This window comes from Agelaius phoeniceus, chromosome 7 (assembly GCF_051311805.1).
Source record: "Agelaius phoeniceus isolate bAgePho1 chromosome 7, bAgePho1.hap1, whole genome shotgun sequence".
In the NCBI taxonomy this organism is placed as follows: Eukaryota; Metazoa; Chordata; class Aves; order Passeriformes; family Icteridae; genus Agelaius; species Agelaius phoeniceus.
The window spans coordinates 3,774,084-3,793,116 of NC_135271.1; the positions used below are offsets into that span (position 1 = coordinate 3,774,084).

Sequence of the window (19,033 nt, forward strand, 5' to 3'; positions counted from 1 at the left end):
TGAAGACGTTCAGCTAAAAAGGGGGTGCCTGTAGCCACTGGGGAGGCATTTGCAAGGGAGCCTGCAGGGCTTCCCTTCCCTCCATGGGAGAGTCTGTGGCAGCAGAGTCTGTCATTTCCTCAGTTTGCTGGGACAAGCAAGACACCTTTGAAAATGTAGACTGGCAGACCTTGGAAGACTTTCTGAAAACGCAGCAGTTGTTCCCAGAATTCAGGGAAAGCTTCTTTCTTTCTAAATTTTGTCATGAAGGGATTTGACTGTCTAACTTGACCCTTTACTGAGTAGTAAAATAGAGATACTCTTTGCAATGAAATGCAAACTCCAAAGCAGAGAATGTCCGCTCCAGAACCCCAGAGCTACTGTTGGGCTGTTTAACAAAAGAACTGCAACAGCTCAGGGGAATTGTGGGGAAGCTTTTCTGGGCAACAGTTTCCAGCAAGTTAACGAGGATTGAAGCTACCACCCAGCCAGGCCAGCGCTGCGCTTCTCCACTGCTGCTGGCCTGGCAAACAATCATTGCCTGAGGGCACAGCAGGGAGTTCATGCTGCATCTTTGCTTCTAACTTGCTGCTTCTCCCCATTCCTCCTTCTCTTCCATCTGCTACCCCTTGTTGCTCTTCACTTTTCTTCACTTTCTCTTGTGATGCTAGTTTGCTTTCTTCCTGCTCTGGGCTACAGGAAGTCTTTGGACCGGCGCTGTGTCAGAGAAGCCCTTTGGTAGCTCTCCAGTTTTTCCTGTAGTTTCTCTGGCCACCAGCATGGAGGGACCCCAGGAAGGCACCTGGAGACCTCATCCCTGACGGGGCCCAAACCTTGCAGAATTCAGCACCCCAGGTGCCAAGTACTGGCTCCCTGGTTTAACAGGTAAACCCACTATCAGGGGAGGTAGTGGCAGCAGGAGGCACAGCACAGCACAGCGCTTGCTTCCACTTAGGAACCTCCTTTCACCACAAACTTGCAGGCACAGGTCCTTTCACAGGCTTTGCTTCCCAGGTCATATGGCTCATGATCCCACCAAAGACAGAGCCCCTGCACACTCATTTCCAGGCAGCAATGCTCCCTCCGCAGCAACCTGCTCACCAGGTCCTCGCTACTTCCTCGAATCATCCATCACCAAGACTGGGAAGCAGGTGGCTCCATCAGCACTTGTGACAGCACATCCCAAGAGCAAGATTTTGGTCACCCCTGGACCCAGTGAGTAGCATTTCTGCAGCCCTTCATCCAGGCCAGACAAGCAGGCCTTACTGTTGCCCTGTGCCACTGGGGCACAGAGCCCTCTGCTCACGCCCTGAATGGGCTTCAGAGAGCTCCAGACAGAAAAGAAGCAAGACTGAGCACCTCCTTCAGCTCCTCCTGACTTCTCCTCTGTGGCTTGCACTTAGGCTCCAACTTCACTTTTCTTGTCTCCTTCTGTGTCCCAGGTGACTCCACCACGGATCCTGCACACAAACATGTCTTCCATACGGCACCGGCCAATAGCCTGGCATCCCGAGCCAAGGGTTTAAGAGGTTTCCAAACACCAGGTATGGAACGTGGGGAAACAGACACTCTTACAGCCTGTGTGTCCTGCAGGGAGCATCTGCAGCTTCTTCAACAGGCCTAGCAAAAAGCCTGCACAGCAAGAGGCAGTGTGCGCTCAACAGGCTTTGTGCCGTCCCACAGCACCAACTTCTCCCATCTCACACAAGAGCCGGCACCTCTGCTTTCAAACAGCCAAGGCACACCACATGCAACAAAAGCCAGAGGCACTGGCATGAGGGGCAGGATAGCCTTCCTGCTCCTCACAGCCAGCTTGGCAGGCTGACTCTCTTCCACCCAGGCATTGCACCCTTTCCCACAGGACTGACCTATGCTGTCTTCCTATTCCGTTTCCAGCTCCTGGCACCTACAGCTTGCCCAGGATTCTGGGACTCAACACAGCATACACTCCTGCTGAACCGTGCTACTCCATGAAGGGGAAGAGTCAATACCAGAGCTGTTGTCAAGAGGTGGCAAAGGTGAGCTGTGCTTGTGTTCTCTGACAGCAGCAGCAGAAGCTCAGCTGCTCTGCTCAGGGCACAAGGGCCCCAGTGCCTGCCCTTTCCCCACATAACACACGCTTCCCTGCACCTGCAGCAAAGCACAAGAAGCCACAGGGCCTCTGGCTCTGCTACTACCAGGAACAGCCACACCTGGAGCCCCCCATTTTTCCACACCAGCAGCTTTGACACAGTACAGCTCACTGCCCTTAAGGGCAAGAATCTCCCCTCATTCTCTGGCAAATCTACCTGTCTTCCCAAGGAGCCCTCATTCCCAAGGCTCCAGGCCTCCCAGCTAGTCCTCTGGCCAGCCACCTAAAGCAGCACAGTACTCATGGACAGCCAGCAAGAATCCACACTGCCTCTTGTACCCACCAACCTCATTGCTTCTCTTGCAGACGCCAGGTCCTGCGGCACTTGACAAGGTGGATCTGGATGTCTACAAAACCAGGGCTCCCAAGTTCTCCATGGGACTAAAAACCAAACTTCCTGGAAAGGGAGCGTTTCCAGCTCCAGTGCAATACACCCTGGGAAAGGTAAGGCAGTCAGCCCATCAATGTCTTTTGCTGCACAAGCTTCACTTGAGGACATCTCTGGAGAGTGAGGCATCATCTTCACGTCTTTTCTTCCCAATTTCCTCTTCCAGTTGTGTCCCAGGGTGACTTTATGATGCTTGTATCCCCATTCATGTGTTCTGTTAATGTTGGATATTATGTTCTGTACCTTTAAGACTGGCTCTGAAGAGGGAAAGTTTTGTTTTGGTTTTCTTATCAGCCTGGCGGGACACAGAGACTGCAGCTTTTGCTTTTTCTGCTTTTGCTTTTCGCTTTGCTCTCTCTCGCTCTTGCTTGTTTGCTTCTGCTTGCTTTGCTCATTAGCTAGTTTAGCTAAACTGTCCAAATTTCTTCCTGGACCATTTCTCCTTTCCTTTTTCTGACCATTTCGAACCTGCTCCGGACTGGGACCTGGGAAACACCAAGAGTCTGCACCTTCTGGCCTGCAGCAGCTGCCCCAGCACCAGAGGGGCTGAGAACAGAGTGACCACCCCCCAAGAGAGACTTTCTGAATTTGTCATCTTTTTCAGAGTGGTGTCATCCGGTATTGTTCATTTTGTGTGCTGGGGGGTGCTGTGCCTATTAAATAAAGAGGTTCTTTCCACTTCTCTCTGAGGAATCCTTCCAGAACCGGTTGGGGGCAGGGGCCATGTGGGTTTGCTTACTTGAGGGGCCCTAATTTGGAAAGTCTCCTCCAAATTTGCCCTAAACCAGGACAAGTTGGCAGTAACCAAGGCCTGGGATCCTGCCTTCAGTTTTGGACTCCAACATTCTCTCTTCAAAGCTTCTTTAATAGCTGAAACACATCTTGATTAAAGAGAGACACCTGAAGAGATTTCTTCTGTTCCTCCTTTGCAGCAGGGTGGGGTTCGGTGTGCCTTGCTGTAGACCACTGGCTTCACTCTCTCACGTCTATGCGCCTCAGTCAAAACACGGCAGCATGAAGCTGAGGGGAGAGCAGTGAGGGAACAGCGGGAGCCACACTGGCGTCTCCAACACCACCCTTTCACCTAAGCAGGGCAAAGCACTGTGAAAGCTTTCCAGCCCTGCCTTGCACACTCAGCCCATGCTGGCCTCAAGGACCAAGCCCATCTCAGTGTGCCCCTCTGCAGTGCACACAGCTGGCATCTGCCCAAGGAGTGCCCACAAACGCATCTGCCCTGTGTGAAATACAAAGCTGTGTTTCATGTCAGGTACAAACAGGCGACGTCTGTATTTGTGAATGAGAAATGTGTGGACATCGACAATGGGATAGTTGTGAATTCTAATAATAACTGAGGAAAATAAAGCATGGAAAAAGGCCTTTGAACCTATCTTTTATTTGCAATTAACCCTGGTTGATTTAGGAGCATTGGAATTAAGGTGTTAAGGATGTTGCTTTTTGCTTGCATTTAATCCATAAAAAAGCTCTGCAATAATAACCTTTTGAAGTATATTTTTAGAATATTACTTGTATCCTTGAAACTATACCTTTGGAATATATATAAAGGAAATATGCTTATCTCATGCCTTATGGAAGCAGAGAAAAACAGCTTGAGAAAGGAAGATCAACATCACCTCAAGGATTTATGGTTTCAACCAAAGGGAAGCTAGACATCACTGTTATGAGATTTATAGTCTCTGCAATTAAAAGGTGGACCCAAATCTGAGGAGCTGGACTCCACCAGATGGGATTCGTCTTTCTTCTTTTGGAAACTGGACTGCCACCATCTGGGGATACTCCTTTGAAAATACATCCCGAGAAACTAAAATCACTACAGTGTATAGAATTGTGATCTAATAATTTGGAAGAAAAATTGCTGATGAGTAAAAATTGGAAATAGAAACTGTTGAAAAAAAAGCTGAGGAGTACCCCTATAAATACCTGTAACCCTCAAGTATCGGTGTGCAGTTGGAGGGAAAACTTCCCCCACTGTACCCAGCGCTGTATTGCTCATACTTTACCAGATTAAATAATAAATTAATTGCTGCTTGAATATTGGCCTAGTCAAGCCTCTTATTCATAACAGAGCTCAAGGTGCTGCAGGTGAGGTTTGAGTTCCCTTAGAGAATAGTCAGGGGTGGCGAGCACTGGAAGATGCAGCTGCAGTCCCCATCCATGTCCCTTTCAGTGCTGGCTTCAGGGTGTCTGCAGCCTGGATCCAGAGCGCCCTGGGGGGCTCCTGCCTCTGCCTTTGCACTCAGGGTGAGGATGCCCAGGAGCTGCTGAGGCCGGCAGTGGGGACCAGGGCTGGGGCTTGTGGCCTGGCAGGTGCGGGGCTCTGGGGGCTGTGACACGCCAGGGCATGGGTCACTGTCACTGCCCTCCGGAGCCCTGGCTAGCTCTGTGATGCTCCAGGGACAATGGCAAGAGAGGGGAACTGGCTAGGTTAGGGTTCTGCCTGAGCCAGAACCTCTAGGCCAGCTGCCTAGCAGTAGAGACCCCCGGAGGACCGAGTGAAGGAGGCAGAGGAGGCTCTTCTGTGGTGCAAAATGCAGCGAATTCATTAGGAGAGGCGGTGGAAGGCACTTAAGAAAACATCCCCAAAGAAAAACAGAAGTTAAAAGAAGCCACAGAACCCCTGTGCACGGGTTTTTAAAATCTTTCAAAACGGGGGGTGGACACCATTTAGTAACCAATAAGCGACCCTCGGGGTGTGGTTTTGAGGGCTACAACAAATCAGAACAAGGGGAGGAGAGAGCACTGGGACAGAGATTGGAGCTTGGGGTGAGGGACAGGGAACTGTCTGGAACAAAGGGTAGGGTTTGGGCTGATGGATGGGCCAAAGGGGCCGGGTTGTCTTGACAGACAGGGAAAAATCTGGTCAGGAGGGAGGGGATTCCTTGAGGGACACTTGGGTAGGAGGGCATAACATAGGGGAGAAACTGACTGTAATAACTCGGGGAACACTTGAACACACCACAAGCTAACAGAACATTTGGCTCAGAAACTCACACACCACAACACAGACATTCAGGCTTTCAGCAGCCGAGAGGTGGCACTGTCAGAACCCGCGGCAGCTGCTGAAAGCCATCTCTCTCCTTCAGGCTCTTGCTGGGTGGGAAGGGGCTGCGAGCTGTGGGGGCTGCACTCCCCCTGTGCTGGGAGGATGATCTGCACCAGGGGAGAGCAGAAAGCTGCCACGGTGAGCAGAACATGCTCAGAGCATTACAGTTCAGAGAATGGCACTGCCCCTGAGGGGCAAAAAGCTTGAAAGCATAGAATTCTGCCCATTTTTGTAAACTGTAGATGAATACTCTGAGTTTTATAGAATACATGAGGTTTTTTCTTAAGGGTTTTGGGAGAACTCTCAAGTTTATTTCTATCTGCATTTTACATCCAGCATGTGTACAGGTTTTTAAAATTTTTCTTTTGTAAATACTTAGGGAAAAAAATACCCAAGCATTTTTTAATCCTTTGGAATATTGTGATTAATATTTTTAGAAAGAAAACCTTGTTGAACATGGTTCAAATGTGAAAACACAGAGAGAAGAAAAATAGCATAAAAGTCTTTTTTAAAAGGGTGTATAATGAGGACTGCAGGACTGAGTAAGTCCTCCAAGGGCAAATTCTTCAAGAACGGCCAAGATACTTCCTTAAATGAAGGGAAATATGACCTGAAGCCATACAAAGTACAGCCAAAGCAAATGAAAACCCTTTGGAAAAGAGGGAATTTTGCCCGTGACATCAGTCTGTTGGGATAACTGAGGGATGCCCATCATCCTTGCACTGCATTCCTTAATATTTGTAGTGTGTTTTCTCCCAGTTTCTGTGAAGTGAATAAGAAGCTGCAGTTGTTTGCCATTAATTTAAGCTCCTAGGGCAATTACCAAGCACCATAAATGTTTTTTTGTAGCTGAGCAGAATTGAGTTTCCCAAATCTTCTACAAAGCAGAAGGGAACCACACAGTTACTTGTGCTAATGTTAATGAAGGGTTTCATGAAAGCAGGTGAATGAGAGCATTGCATTATAAAACTTCCACATTCAAGGAAACAGGAGTGCACTTGGAATAAAGCATATGAGGCTAGATTAACATCACAACAGGATAAAAGAAAATTACTTGGCAGGAAGTGATGTAGGGAAAAAAAAGCCATTTCTGATACATGTGCATGCATTTGTAAGCTAAAAGAGAAAAAGAAGGGCAGAGATAATAAGGAACGAAGATTTTAAAATTGCACTGTGCAGAAGAGACACACGAACTACCAGTGTGAACACAGCTGAGAGATTCAGCTTGGAGATGGATTAGAGTGGAATCCATTCACCGAAGGTCTCTGGTGCACACGAGTGCAAAGACTGAGGAAAAAAGGAGAAAAGTTTAGTTTCTGAAAGCCATTTAGATTCCTGGAAGCATTGTCTAGAGATCTAAAATCTAAAGCCTCAGAGAATCTGAACCTAAAACATCCCCAAACGTCTCAGGCGAGAACCCCTGAGTAGTGGCTCCGTCTGCTGTGTGGTGATGCAGGCGAGAGCAGGACTGCCAAGTGCTGAGGCAAAGGAAGGAAGGAGTGGACACGCGTTTGGATGCCAAGGCGCTGTATTTGACCCAGGCGGGGCCAGTGACGGTGTCAGGTAAGAACCGTTAGGGCGGCACCTATAAAGGGGAAAGGCGTAACGGACGGGGACACGAGGGACCAACGAACAGAACTGGGGCGGGGCACGAGGGACACAACTGAACCAATAGGAAGGGCCTGGGGGTGGGAAAAGGCTCAGGGGACAAATCATATGTTAGGTGAGGGATGATTGACATAGAAGATTCTCGACCTGAGAGGGGACGGTTACAATGATTGACAGGTAACAGGTGGAAGGAATGAACCATTACAAGGGAGAACATGGGGGGAACTGAGGGTCAAACCAAATTCTTAACTTATAAATTACCAACTTTACAATAAACCCATAAATATAAAACAAACAATGCTACACACAGTACATATGTACTGTTCTGCTGCTGTTTTAATTTTCTACCACATCCATAGGTTTATGATGGTTAAGAGAAGGGTTAATTTTTTTAAAATTAGAACTGGTTTGCTGAGGAAGCTAAAATCTAAGGAGCTGTTGGTGGTTCCAGATTTGTCCATCACAAGAAGACATTTGACTCATGATGTTCTCTTTCTTTCTCTATTTTGGTGATGATTTCGGTAACAACTTTGATACCGGATTTGAGTGTCCATCAGGCTCTGTGAGATGCATTTTGGACTCCTGCCACTAGCCATTCTATATCAGGCTGGTACGGCATTTGTTTTAGAATGTTAGCGTCCCATCCAGTTTGGAATTTGGGCGCTTGCTGATACCCATCATGTGCATTCTGCAGCATCTCTAGAGAAGTTCTTGTGTGGTGCAGCTGAAGTCGCATCCACTTTTGGTTGTGAAATTACAAATAGAGAAGTTAGTACCATTAGTAGTTTCATTAAAAGACTCTATTGGAATAGTTGTGCAAGCAGATCTCACACAGGCACAGCCCCTTCCCACATAATACACCTGTGATAGTGCATGAGTAACTGGGCTCATTTCAAAAATACAAGTGCTGCCCTCAGCATGCAGACACCCATCCTCTCTTTCAAGCACCGCATTTTTGCACACAAAATTCAGTGCATCCCTTGGTACACATGCTTTGATACTAAGAGTTTGCCAGCTTCTAGTTTTCTTGTTGAAAGTGGCCCAGACATTATGCTGAATGGGTCTGACAGTTACGTGTGTTCTTATAACTCCAAGGGCCAAAATTGGAATGACACGGTATTTTGTTGCATTCTTAATGGTTAATACAAAAGACTGCAGGGTTCTGTTCATTCTATGTGAAATTGACCAATTGCAACCAAGTGTGGAAGTCTTTTTCAAATTGCTTTGTGGTTTCATTTTTAGCCATGATTTAGTTTATTCTTGTGGCAATTTCCCCAGCTCTCCTTTTTTAAAGTTCTCCTGAGATTACAGACCGTAGCCACACACAGCTGAGCTTGTGTTCATTGAAATGCAAAGAAATGTCACCCTGTAGTTTTCCCATAAAGCCACCAACTGCTTGAAAATCCTGCTGTGTATTGTTGGCCAGGGTGCTTAATAGGTTAGCTGCCAGGTTTGGGTATGGGCAAGTGATAGCAGGGTTGATCTGAGAGGAGTTTGTATCTGTCCAATATAAGAGCTCACAGTGCTTACTTTCTTGAGTAAGACTTCTTGATCAATAGAATTTAATACTCCCAGTTCAGACCCAAGCCATCCCCTTAAGTCTATTTTATACCTATCATATGATGTCTGGGAATGTATCCACAGCTCCCATTCTTTTAGGCTTTGCTGTATGAGTGGGCAGTATTGCTGTTTAATTTTGGAAACATTAGCTTGTATCTTTACCTCCAGCTTTTTCAGAGAGTACTGTGGATTTAGAGGCAACAATTGTTCATTTGTTTGTCTTACCCCAGAGTGAAAGACTATATTATTTCACTTATGGGTCCCGTTCTACGGAGTTGTTTGCTGATGTAAAGTTGTTTGTTTTCATTTTAATTTTAAATGTCTGTTGTGTGATCCATTCCGTTTCGCTCCTTGTCGAGTACCCAAGGCATGGTAACTGGTTTCTTCAGATACATTGCCTGCCTGTAGGCAAGCATTTCAGAAACCTTCAGAAACCTTGCACTGGCCCCTGGGAGTATTACAAAGGATACTTTACGAAGTTCCCACTACAAATAGTTGAGTATTCTGAGTACCTCAGCCCATAAGAGGATGCAGCTGTGCTATTGGATTCCATGCATATCTGGGTTGCCATCACGTGGTCATGAAATTGGACATGATATACCCTAACAGGATAATTGTGCTCCTGGCTACCCCTCCAGCTTGATTGGTTACTATTTCTGATGGCCTGGAATATCCCAAGAATGAAATTCAATTCTCAAAAGCAGATCCTGTATGAGACCTGTTCCATGTACTGAGCGTACAAGCAGGACAATTTCTAACTCTAGTCGCACAAGAGCTGCCTGTTGGAAACAATATTTGTTGGGTCGGATTCCTGGCGGGCTCAATTCCTGGATCTCTGTGTGATGATGGTCCTCCCACCCCACCTGTGCGCCGCAGAAGAAGGCAACTATCTTGTGCTAGGTTATAGTCTCCCGTTTTAATTTCCATAGCGCAAAAATCCTGATAGGATTCACATGAAAATGAATTCACACACTGCTTGTTAGAAAGGTCGCAGATGCGCATGATCACTTGAGCAATCTTCTCTGAACGAGGTTTGTGAGTTTCAAATTTACAAGCCACAGAGATCCTGCTTTCAGGTGGGACAAGAAAGGCAGGCATGGAGTCAGGTTTTCCTCAATCTTTAACTGCTCAGTCATTAATCCTTAAAATTGTGTAAAGTGCTTTTACCTTTTTAATCTCTTTTAGCCAGTTAGGTCCTGAATATTTTTGAGTGTTCCATCTACCAGGATCTTGCAGGCCAAGGAGATCATTATGGTAGTGACAGTCGTCTGCTGTGGCTTGGATTCTGATTAGAAGTATCAGGAAGACGATGATGCTGTGAAATGCATCTTGGTTTCTCCTGTTCTTTCTGAGGTCTACTTTTGGACTCCACTTGCCTTTTGCAAAGCATTTTAATTCTGGAATAATGTATCCAAGAGATGAATGCTTTAAGCTTTAAAGGCTGTGTAAGTGATTAAAAGTACTAAATAGACTCCTTTTTAATTTTGGGGTAAGAGGGTTTCTACCTGGTCTACCTGGTCCCCAGGCTGGATTTGTGGAGAGGAGCATCCTCTTGCTCATGTGCTCAAAACGTGTTGGTTTATTTTCTGCAGCTGTTGTGTTAGTTGGACAACATGGTTCTGGAGATACCCCTCTCCAACTTGTGCAGTATCTTCCCCTTGCTAGTTTTGCTTATATGGTCCTCTGTACAGTATTTCAAAGGGATTCAGATTTTCTTTTGTTCTTGGTCTTATCAAATCCGTTATAAAGACAAAGGTAGGGCCTGGGGCCAAGGTATGTTGGCTTCCGGTACAGTTTTGACTATCTGTTGTTTTACTGGATAATTCATCTTTTCCACCTGGCCACTGGCCTGGGGCCAATCCAGTGTGTGTAGGTGCCAGTTGATTTGGAGATTATTGCAAAGTTGCTGTGCAATATTTGCTAGGAAACGTGGTCCTCAGTCAGAGGAGATGTTTAAAGGCGCTCTGAACCAGGGCATTATATTGTTTACCAAAATGTTGAAAACTTTGGCTTTATTTGTTTGGGTTGGGAATGCCTCAGGTCATGCTGAGAAGGTATCAGTTAAAGGCAGAAGGTATTTCTACCCCCCTTTTCTTGGCAATTCAGAAAAGTCAACTTGCCAGTGCTGTCCAGGATATTGTCCCTTGTTTACTGTGCCAAGCTTAACTCTAGTCCTGGTTTGTGGATTGGCTCTAAGATGTTATTTCACACCCTTGGGTTACCTGCTTTACACTAGAGTACAGGTTGCATCTTAGTGCTGTCCTTATCAAATAATTATGTAAGGCATCCCCTTCCCAGTGTACACAATTATGTTCATCTTTAATTAATTTTCATGATGCTCTTTCTGGCATAACTGTCTATCCCTGAGGAGTTGAAAAAACATAATGTTTTCATTCTGCTTTCAAATTCTTTGCTAATTGTAGATCTTTCTGATTATACGACATACATCATTGTCATATTGTTCCTTACCTTTGGGCATTAGTGACTGAATCTCAGCATGGCTTTGTTCTGCTGCTCTTTTTGCAACCTGTAACCTCTTTTGGGGTCGGTTTCCCTTTTCTGATATCCTTTTCAGTGCAGAATTGCAACCTCTTGAGGCAGTAGTACTGCCTGCAGCAATTTTAAGATTTCTTCTGAATGCTTCAACTGCTTTCCTTGAGCTGTCAATAGTCCTTTATCTTTCTAAACTGCTTTATGGGCATCTATTACTCTAAAGGCATTCTTGGAATCTGTTCATCTATTGATCCTTTTTCCTCAGGCTGGTCAGAGGGTACGGGTTAAAGTGATTATCTCTGTCATCTGAGCTGACTTGTGCAGGGCTTCTATCTCCTATTGCTCCGTGCTAATTGTATATCCTGATTTTCACTGATCTGCTCTTACAAAGCCACTCCCATCTGTGTACTGAGATTCTGCTCTTGGAATTGGGGTTTCTTTAAGATCTGGGCAACTGGAATAAAGCGGACTGAATGGTTTTGATCCAGTCATGCTACAAAGGCTCCTTGTCTGTCTAGTGAGTAGCTGGGAATGCTGCTGGATGAACTAGAGAAGAGATTTGTTTTGTAATGCTGCATTGTTCCACCAAAATTACCTGATATTTAAGGAATCTGGAGGGTGAAAGCCAATGCCCACCCTTTTGGTCACGAATTGCTGCTACTGGATGTGAGATAAACACAATTATTTGTGGATCTAGAGTGAATTTCCAGGCTCCTTGGATGTCTGAAACAAGAGCAGCAACTGCTTACAGTCAGGCTGTCCCCTACTGACTGCATCCAGTTGTTTGGAAAATGATGCTATTGCTCTCTTCTATGGGCCAACTGTTTGAGCTAGTGCACCTAATGCCATCCCTTGCCTCTCCTAAGAGAAAAGCTGGAAGGCTTCCCAGACATCTGTCCAGCCCAGAGCAGGTGCTCTTTTCAAGTCCTCCTTCAGCTTGTGAAAGGCTTTCTTACTTTGGGGTGTCCATTTCAGGTCTCTGGGATTGTCTTCTAAGAGCTGCTACAGTGGCTTAACCAGCAGTCCACAGCCACTACCACAGTTAATGCAGCATCCAGTCACTCCTAGAAAGGTTCTCAGTTCTTTGGCATTAGTAGGGAGTGGGGTTCCGTGGGTGGTCCCTTTGCCGTCCTGTCTTAGTCCCTGCTGCGCTTGGGATATTTGGTAGCCTCAGTAAATGACTTCCTGTTTGATTATTTGAGCTTGATTTCTGGATGCCTTGTATCCACTTAGTCCCAGGTCATTTCATAGGCTTACTGTCCATTCCAGTCTTTTTAAGTTTCAGTGGCTAAAAGTAGATCATCTACCTATTGTAACACAATTCCATTTGTGGATGGGCTTACCCAACTTTCAAGGTCCTCAGCAAAGTGTTTTCCAAATGTGGTTGGACTATTGTTGAATCCCTGTGGCCCTACAGTCCAGGTAAATTGACTTGTCCTTCCAGTCTCTGGGTTTCCCCATTCAAAGGCAAACCGGTTTTGGCTGCCAGGGTCCAAGGGTATACAGAAGAAAGCATCCTTGAGATCTGAAATGGTAAACCATCCATATTCATCTTTTAGTTTGCTTAGTAAAGCATATGGATTTGCAACCACTGGGTGGAGATCTCCAGCTATTTTGTTAATAGCCTGTAGGTATTGAACCAGACTGTAGTTCAAACCATCAGGCTTTTGTATGGGTAAAATGGGTGTATTCTATTCAGATTCATATTCCAGTAACAGCCCAAATTTTAGACAATTGTCTACGATAGGCTTAGCAATTTTTATGTTTTCCACCTTAAGTGGATATTGTTTAATTCTTATTGGTCATGTTCCAGGTTTAAGTCTAATGATTACAGCTTGTGCTGCTTTGGCCTTACCAGGGGGTCCCATCCACCCAGACTTTAAGACAAACCTGACTAAGAACTTCTTCTGTGTCTCTTCTGATTTGGACAAAGCTGTAATGAGAGCTAGACTTAGAACACGATTATTTGTTGGTCATTGACTTTGATCTGAACTCCTCCAGGGCTAAACTACATTTCAGCCTGTTGGAATCTGTTACAACATTCTCATGTCTCCAACAAATCCTTCCGATGAGGTGTTTTGGGGGCATAGGCATATGTAGGAACTGATGTATTCCTACTGTTTTTCCCAGTTCATAAGATCGTGTATTTAGAAAGGATAGCTTCTGCTGTTGACTTGTGGCTCCAATAACATTCCCAACTTTACCAGGATCAATTTCTTCCAACTTTAATACAGAATGTGTTGCAGCCACATTCACCAGACATTTCATTTTCCTCACCTTTTCCCCCAGTTCTCTTTTGACCAGAGGGTTTTCTGGGGGGTGCCCTCCAGCCAACCTTTGCATTGATTCAGTTCTTCAACCACCTTGGCTTTGAGTTGCAGGCAGTCTCTCTTCCAATGCCTTTCTTTCTTACAATAGGCACATTGAGTGGTCCAGAGTTTAGGGATAGGTTTCTGCCCACCCCAGCCATTTCTTTGTCCTGAGTGTAAGGAGTAAAAAGTTGTCCATTTTTAAAAGGTTTAGAGTCAACAAGTTAAACCAATTGCTACTAAGTTAGAGCTTTAATTACTTATTGTTAATACCTTCATTTTGCAATTACCTCTTGTTAATAGTTTTATTCTTTAATTACCTGTTGTTAATAGTTTAATTGTTAGAAATCCCCCTTCGTCGGGTATCAGCCCTGCTGCTTCCTGGAAAATGGCACCCGGGACTCTGAGGAGGGAGTGACGTCAGAGCTTGGATGCGAATGTAGAAACACTTGGCCAAGTCCAGCAAAGAAAACCCCTCAAACAACGAGCCAGCACTGAATTAAACAATCTAAGTGATGTCTAAGGGTAAGCAACTGAATCCAGGGTGTGCTAAGACCTTTGAACCTCTCACCCTAACCCAGAGATGTCAGCTAGAAAGAAGACCTCAAATGTTAAATCGAAAATGGGAATCTCCTGGTGCTCTGGCGAGGACGGAAGCCCCGGCTCTGCCTGCACACCAGGGGACAGAGCTGCATCCTCCTCCTCCCTGCCACTCCTGGGAGCAGTGGCGGCGGCGTGCGCACGACCCATCGAGCCCCCACCCAAGCTGACCTTAATAAAGGCACTAAAAAGGAGAAAAAATCTCCTGCCCTTTTCATTTATTCCAGCAAGACCTCCCAGCTGATTCCAATGTCTTCTACTCCCTTCTGGCTTGGATGGCCCTGTTCAGAAGGTCTTGTAGGATTCCCGCAGATCTGGGCTGTTGCCATGGCTCTGGTCTTCTCTCTTTCAGTCTTTCAAGCCCGGAGGCAACGTGCCAGCCCATCATGCTCTGACCTGGAAAATCAAGCCCAGTTTCCCCAATGAGCTCAAGAATTAGGGACATCTTCTGGATCCAGTGAACCAGTATCCCAAGAATAGCACCAGGAGACACTAAAGACGACATCACCACTCAGCGCTGCTGGAAGTCCTGGCACAGCTGATGGTGGGCACAGTTCTTGTGGCTTCAGCCCTCTCCCTGCATGTCCTGTAGACACTCCCTCCCTCTAGCCCTCATACACTGCCCATCACCTTTTATTCTCTCACTATTCCTCCCTTTTGATAGCTCTGCCCTCAGCCTGTCCATCACCATTTTCTCCCTCCACGCTCCCTCCCTGTTGACAGCTCCCTCCCTCCAGCCCTCAGACACTGCCCATCCCCTTTTTCCCTCCCAGCTCATCCCTTTGCTTTGCCTTCCATTAATTAACAGTTTGGCTTCTTCACTTTGCCTGCATCCCTGTGGAGCTGAAGCAAACCCGGGGCCCTGGGAGACACAGGCCCCTGCTGCTGTTCTCTTCCAGGCCCTGTTTTGTGCACAGAGCCAGAGGAACGAGGGCAGGTCAGGCTGGAAAGGTCCCTGTGCTGAAGGTGAAGTTCCAGAGCACCATGCACTTCCAGATCTTGCGGAGCACATTGGAGCCCCTGGATCTTGGAAGAGGCAACCTGAATATGCTCTGAAGTCAGCTGTGAGGGATTCCATGACAAGCATCCATGGAGGGCAAAGGAGCTTGGAATGTTGGAAGTTTTCAAGAATAGTTTCCTGAAAGCACAGCAGTGCTCCATCCCTGCACAGGATGAGGAAGAGGGCAGAAGCAGAGAGCATCCAGGCTTAGCAGGGAGATCTGGCTTTGCCTAAGGGCAAATGAAGCAGCAGCACGGTGCCCGAGACTCGGACACGCAGCCTTGCCGGTGCCCGCAGCGCTGCCAGGCAGTGCCAGGATCCCGGCTGTGCTTCTGCTCCCCACAAGTGAGGAACGGCAGCCCCGGGCTCAGAGCCAGCCAGAAAGCCAACCAAGGGAGAGCAGAGGGAGGGCATCCTTCCAGTCTCTCTTGGACATGGCCACAAAACAGCAGAGCCAGCCAAGCTGTGCTCTGCATTCTAAAGCCTGTTGGGAGCGGGCATGAAAAGCGCTGCGTGCACAGCAGAGAGTCCTGGAAGCTGCTGGCAAGAGCATCCTGCGGGAACAGGGCTCTGGTCCCTGGCTGACAACAGCCTGGTTTTGGTGCTGTGAGCGCAGGCAGGAGTTGAGGCAAGTGAAGAGGCAGCGGGCAGCTTGTGTTTCTGGAGGGCCTGGGGCTGCACGTCTGAACTTGCACCTGGAAACTCACTTGGGGGAATACGGGCTAGAGCTGGAGCGCCTGTCCTGAAAGGACCAAAAACATTCCTGCAGGAAGCACCAAAGGCCAAGGGCCGTTTGGCCACTTTCCCTTCCACAGCGCACGCTTGGGCAAGGGGCTGAGAGCAAGCAGCCTTTTTGCCCTCTTCCCGGTTGGCCTGAAGACACTCTGCACCGAGAGAAAGCTCCTGGACAGCCAGCTATCCAACAACACCAATTTAATGTTCCTCTAGTGGGTGAAGGGAAAGGAAGTGCTGGCAGAGGAGAGGTGTTCCCCGCAGGCTCAGGTGGCCCCAGCAGACGCAGCCTCCCGGATCAGTTCTCCGCAGCGCCGCGGCAGGACACTCAGCTGCGGCCACACAGGAAAGGCCGCAACTGCCAGAGGCGGCGCAGTTGGTCTCGCATCTTCTGCAGTCGGGAGGAGGGAACGCTCTGTACAGCTAAAAGGATGTACAGAGCTTGAAGCGCCAGGCATGAGATGGCTGGGCTGGAGTCATCCGTCATGTCCTGAAGGGCTGCAGAGAGAGAAACAGAGGCACAGTCAGAAGCTGGATCTGCGCGCAGCTGGGGAGGGCCTCCAGCCTCGTCCATGCCACAGCCTGGAGGAGGCAGCCTGGAGGAAGCAGGAGACAAGAAGGACGAGCTGGCAGCTGCTGGCCAGGAATGTCCTGCAGGCCCCTGCAAGGTGTCTGTGCTGTGGCCACGCTGCCCTTGGGGCGCGCAGGGAGCGGAGCCGTGGGCAGGCAGGCCAGGGAACGCAGGTGCCAGCGGCAGCCCCCGGCGGGAGCCCGTGGGCCTCACTCACCCCTGCAGATGATGCGGAACTCCGGCTGCTGCCCTGTCAGGTAGCGCCCGGCCATCCCTGGCGAACACAGAGCGTGTCCTGCCTTCAGAGCCACAGCTGCCGCACACGGCCGCTGCCAGCCCTGAGGCCACACGCCCTGCTGGCCCGGCAGGGCTCAGCCCGGGCCCCTGGCGCACGCTGCCGCCCGAGGGCACGGCTGCCAGAGGGCGGCAGCAGCAATGCCCAGGCCAGCGGGGGCTGCACTTGCCCACGCCCGGATCCTGCTGCCGGGACAGCAGGCGGGGCTGGGGCCGAGCTGCGGCGGGGCGGGGCGGGGCGGGAGCCGGGCTTGGGGCTCACCCATGAACCTGACGGCCGCCTCTCGCAGGGGCTCCTGTGCGCTCCGCAGGTACGGCAGGGCCTGGCGCAGGCGCTCGGCCGCTCGGCTCCTGTCCTCTGCCAGCTGCAGAGAGCGGCAGGGCACGGAGGGAAAGGGTTGATGCGGGCCCTGCCCCTGGGCCGGGCGCCCCCTACGGCCGGCACTGCTCGCCCCCCACCCACGGAGCCCTGAGGCCCGGCCAGCAGCCACAGGCGCCGGGGCAGGCGGCTTCTCCAGGCATCGGGCTGGGCATTCCAGCCTGTCCTTACCAAGCACTCGGCAAATCTCCACATCTGATCCGTCTTCAGCAGCTGCTTGAGATCCTTCCTCTTCAGGAACCTAACTGCAGAAAGCAGTGTTTCCCGAGAGGCCTGCAGAGCAGCAGAGACCCAGAGATGGCACCGCAGCCCAGGGCACAGGACCCGCATCTCTGTGCCAAGGCCAGGAGGAGGCTGGAGCCCCTCAGGTGCCAGGGGCTGGGGAGACAGCTGAGCCCCCTCCCATGGGGACACCCAGGAGGCCTCACCTGTGCCACACGCCCGTTCTCATCGTGGCACTGGAAGAAGAGTGGGAGCAGGCTCTGGCTCACGTGCTTCTTCAGGGCCTTTTCTCCCTTTGCCACTACCAGCGTGATCACATCTTGGAAGAGGCCAATGGAGAGCAGCCGCACAAGGCTCTTGTCCTGTTGGAAAGGAAGCAAAAGCCCTCCACATCAGCTGCTCCAGGCCCCCCTGTGCCCAGGCCCAAGGCGCCACCCGAGTGCCCGTGGCTGGGGGCACAGAGCCTCACATTGTCAAAGAGGTGCCAGAGCGCCTCAGCCAGCTGCAGGGCCATGGGGCTGGCTATTGCCAGGTCTTTCTGCAGCGGCAGGAAGCTGAGCACAACGAGGCTCATCTCAACGATGTCTTCATCTCTATCCCACAGTAGCTTCCCAAGGCTTTCAGTCAGGCTGTACATGCTTGGATCCTGTGTGCAAAACAAAGCTGGGCAACCCCACACTGCTGCTGCTGCAGGGCTCAGAGGCCGAAGGCCTGTCCCGAAGCACTCAGGCAGCTGAACAGCGACCCTGGAGAGCTGGGAGCAGCTGGCACAGCTGCCAAAGCCCAGCTAAGCCCAAGGGGCTGCTTGCCCCAGCCCCACGCTGGCAGCACAGCTTCAGCTGCTGCCTCCTTCTCACCATCGAGGTGAGCCCCACGAGGCCTCGCAGCGCCATGCGACGCATCTGCCTGGACTCGCTCTGCAGGTGCCTTGTCAAGATCTCCAGGACTTTTTCACCGCATTGGCTCAAGTCCAGGCAATCCAGGACCTGAAAGGCACAGAGCAGGCACAGAGGTGCCCAGCTGGCAGGAGCTCAGAAGGGCACAGGGCCGAGCCAAGGCAGCAGCAAAGGGCTTGGTGCAGCGTCCCAGGCAGCTGCGGCTACGAGAGGGCAGAGGGCTGGGAGGCAGCTCAGCCAGGCAGCGCTGGCCATGGGGCTCACCTCCACCAGGAAGGCCAGGGCGGGCAGTTCCCAGTCTGAAATGCCTTGGCTGAGCAGGTCAAAGAGGCGGGATGCCATGTCGCAACACCAGATGATGGAGACATGGCGCATCTCCCTGGCAGGGAGAAAAAGGCACCATTGCTCCTGGGCCGGGCGGGCAAAGCTCTCCCAGGGCTGACTGGCAGAGCTCTGGTCTCCTGCCGAGCACCCCGGGGGCGCTTTGGGAGGCGGCCATTCCCGGGCACCCTCCTGTGCCGGCCTTTTCCAGTCTGCTCATCCCTCCCTCGGTGACAAGGCCCTGCCGCCCATGACCACGGGGACTGTGTGGGGCGTTGCGGGCACAAAGGAGAGGGGCGGTGGGGAGAACGAGGTCTCACCTGGCCAGCAGACCCACTGCGCAGTGGTGGGTGTCGGCACAGAGCAGTGTGTCCCAGGCGCGCTTGCGTTCCATGGACAGCACCGCGTGCTCATAGCGCATTTGGCAGAGCAGGGCCTTCAGGGTCTGCAGGGCAAAGCTGTGTGCAAAGCAAAGGCCAGGTCACGCTG

At 49.9% G+C, this 19,033-nt stretch overlaps 1 pseudogene; it reads left to right on the forward strand.

Moving 5' to 3' along the window:
• The first annotated feature begins 758 nt into the window (after positions 1-758).
• On the forward strand, positions 759-3,388 carry LOC129133335 (ciliary microtubule associated protein 1A-like; annotated as a pseudogene).
• The last annotated feature ends 15,645 nt before the right edge of the window (positions 3,389-19,033 follow it).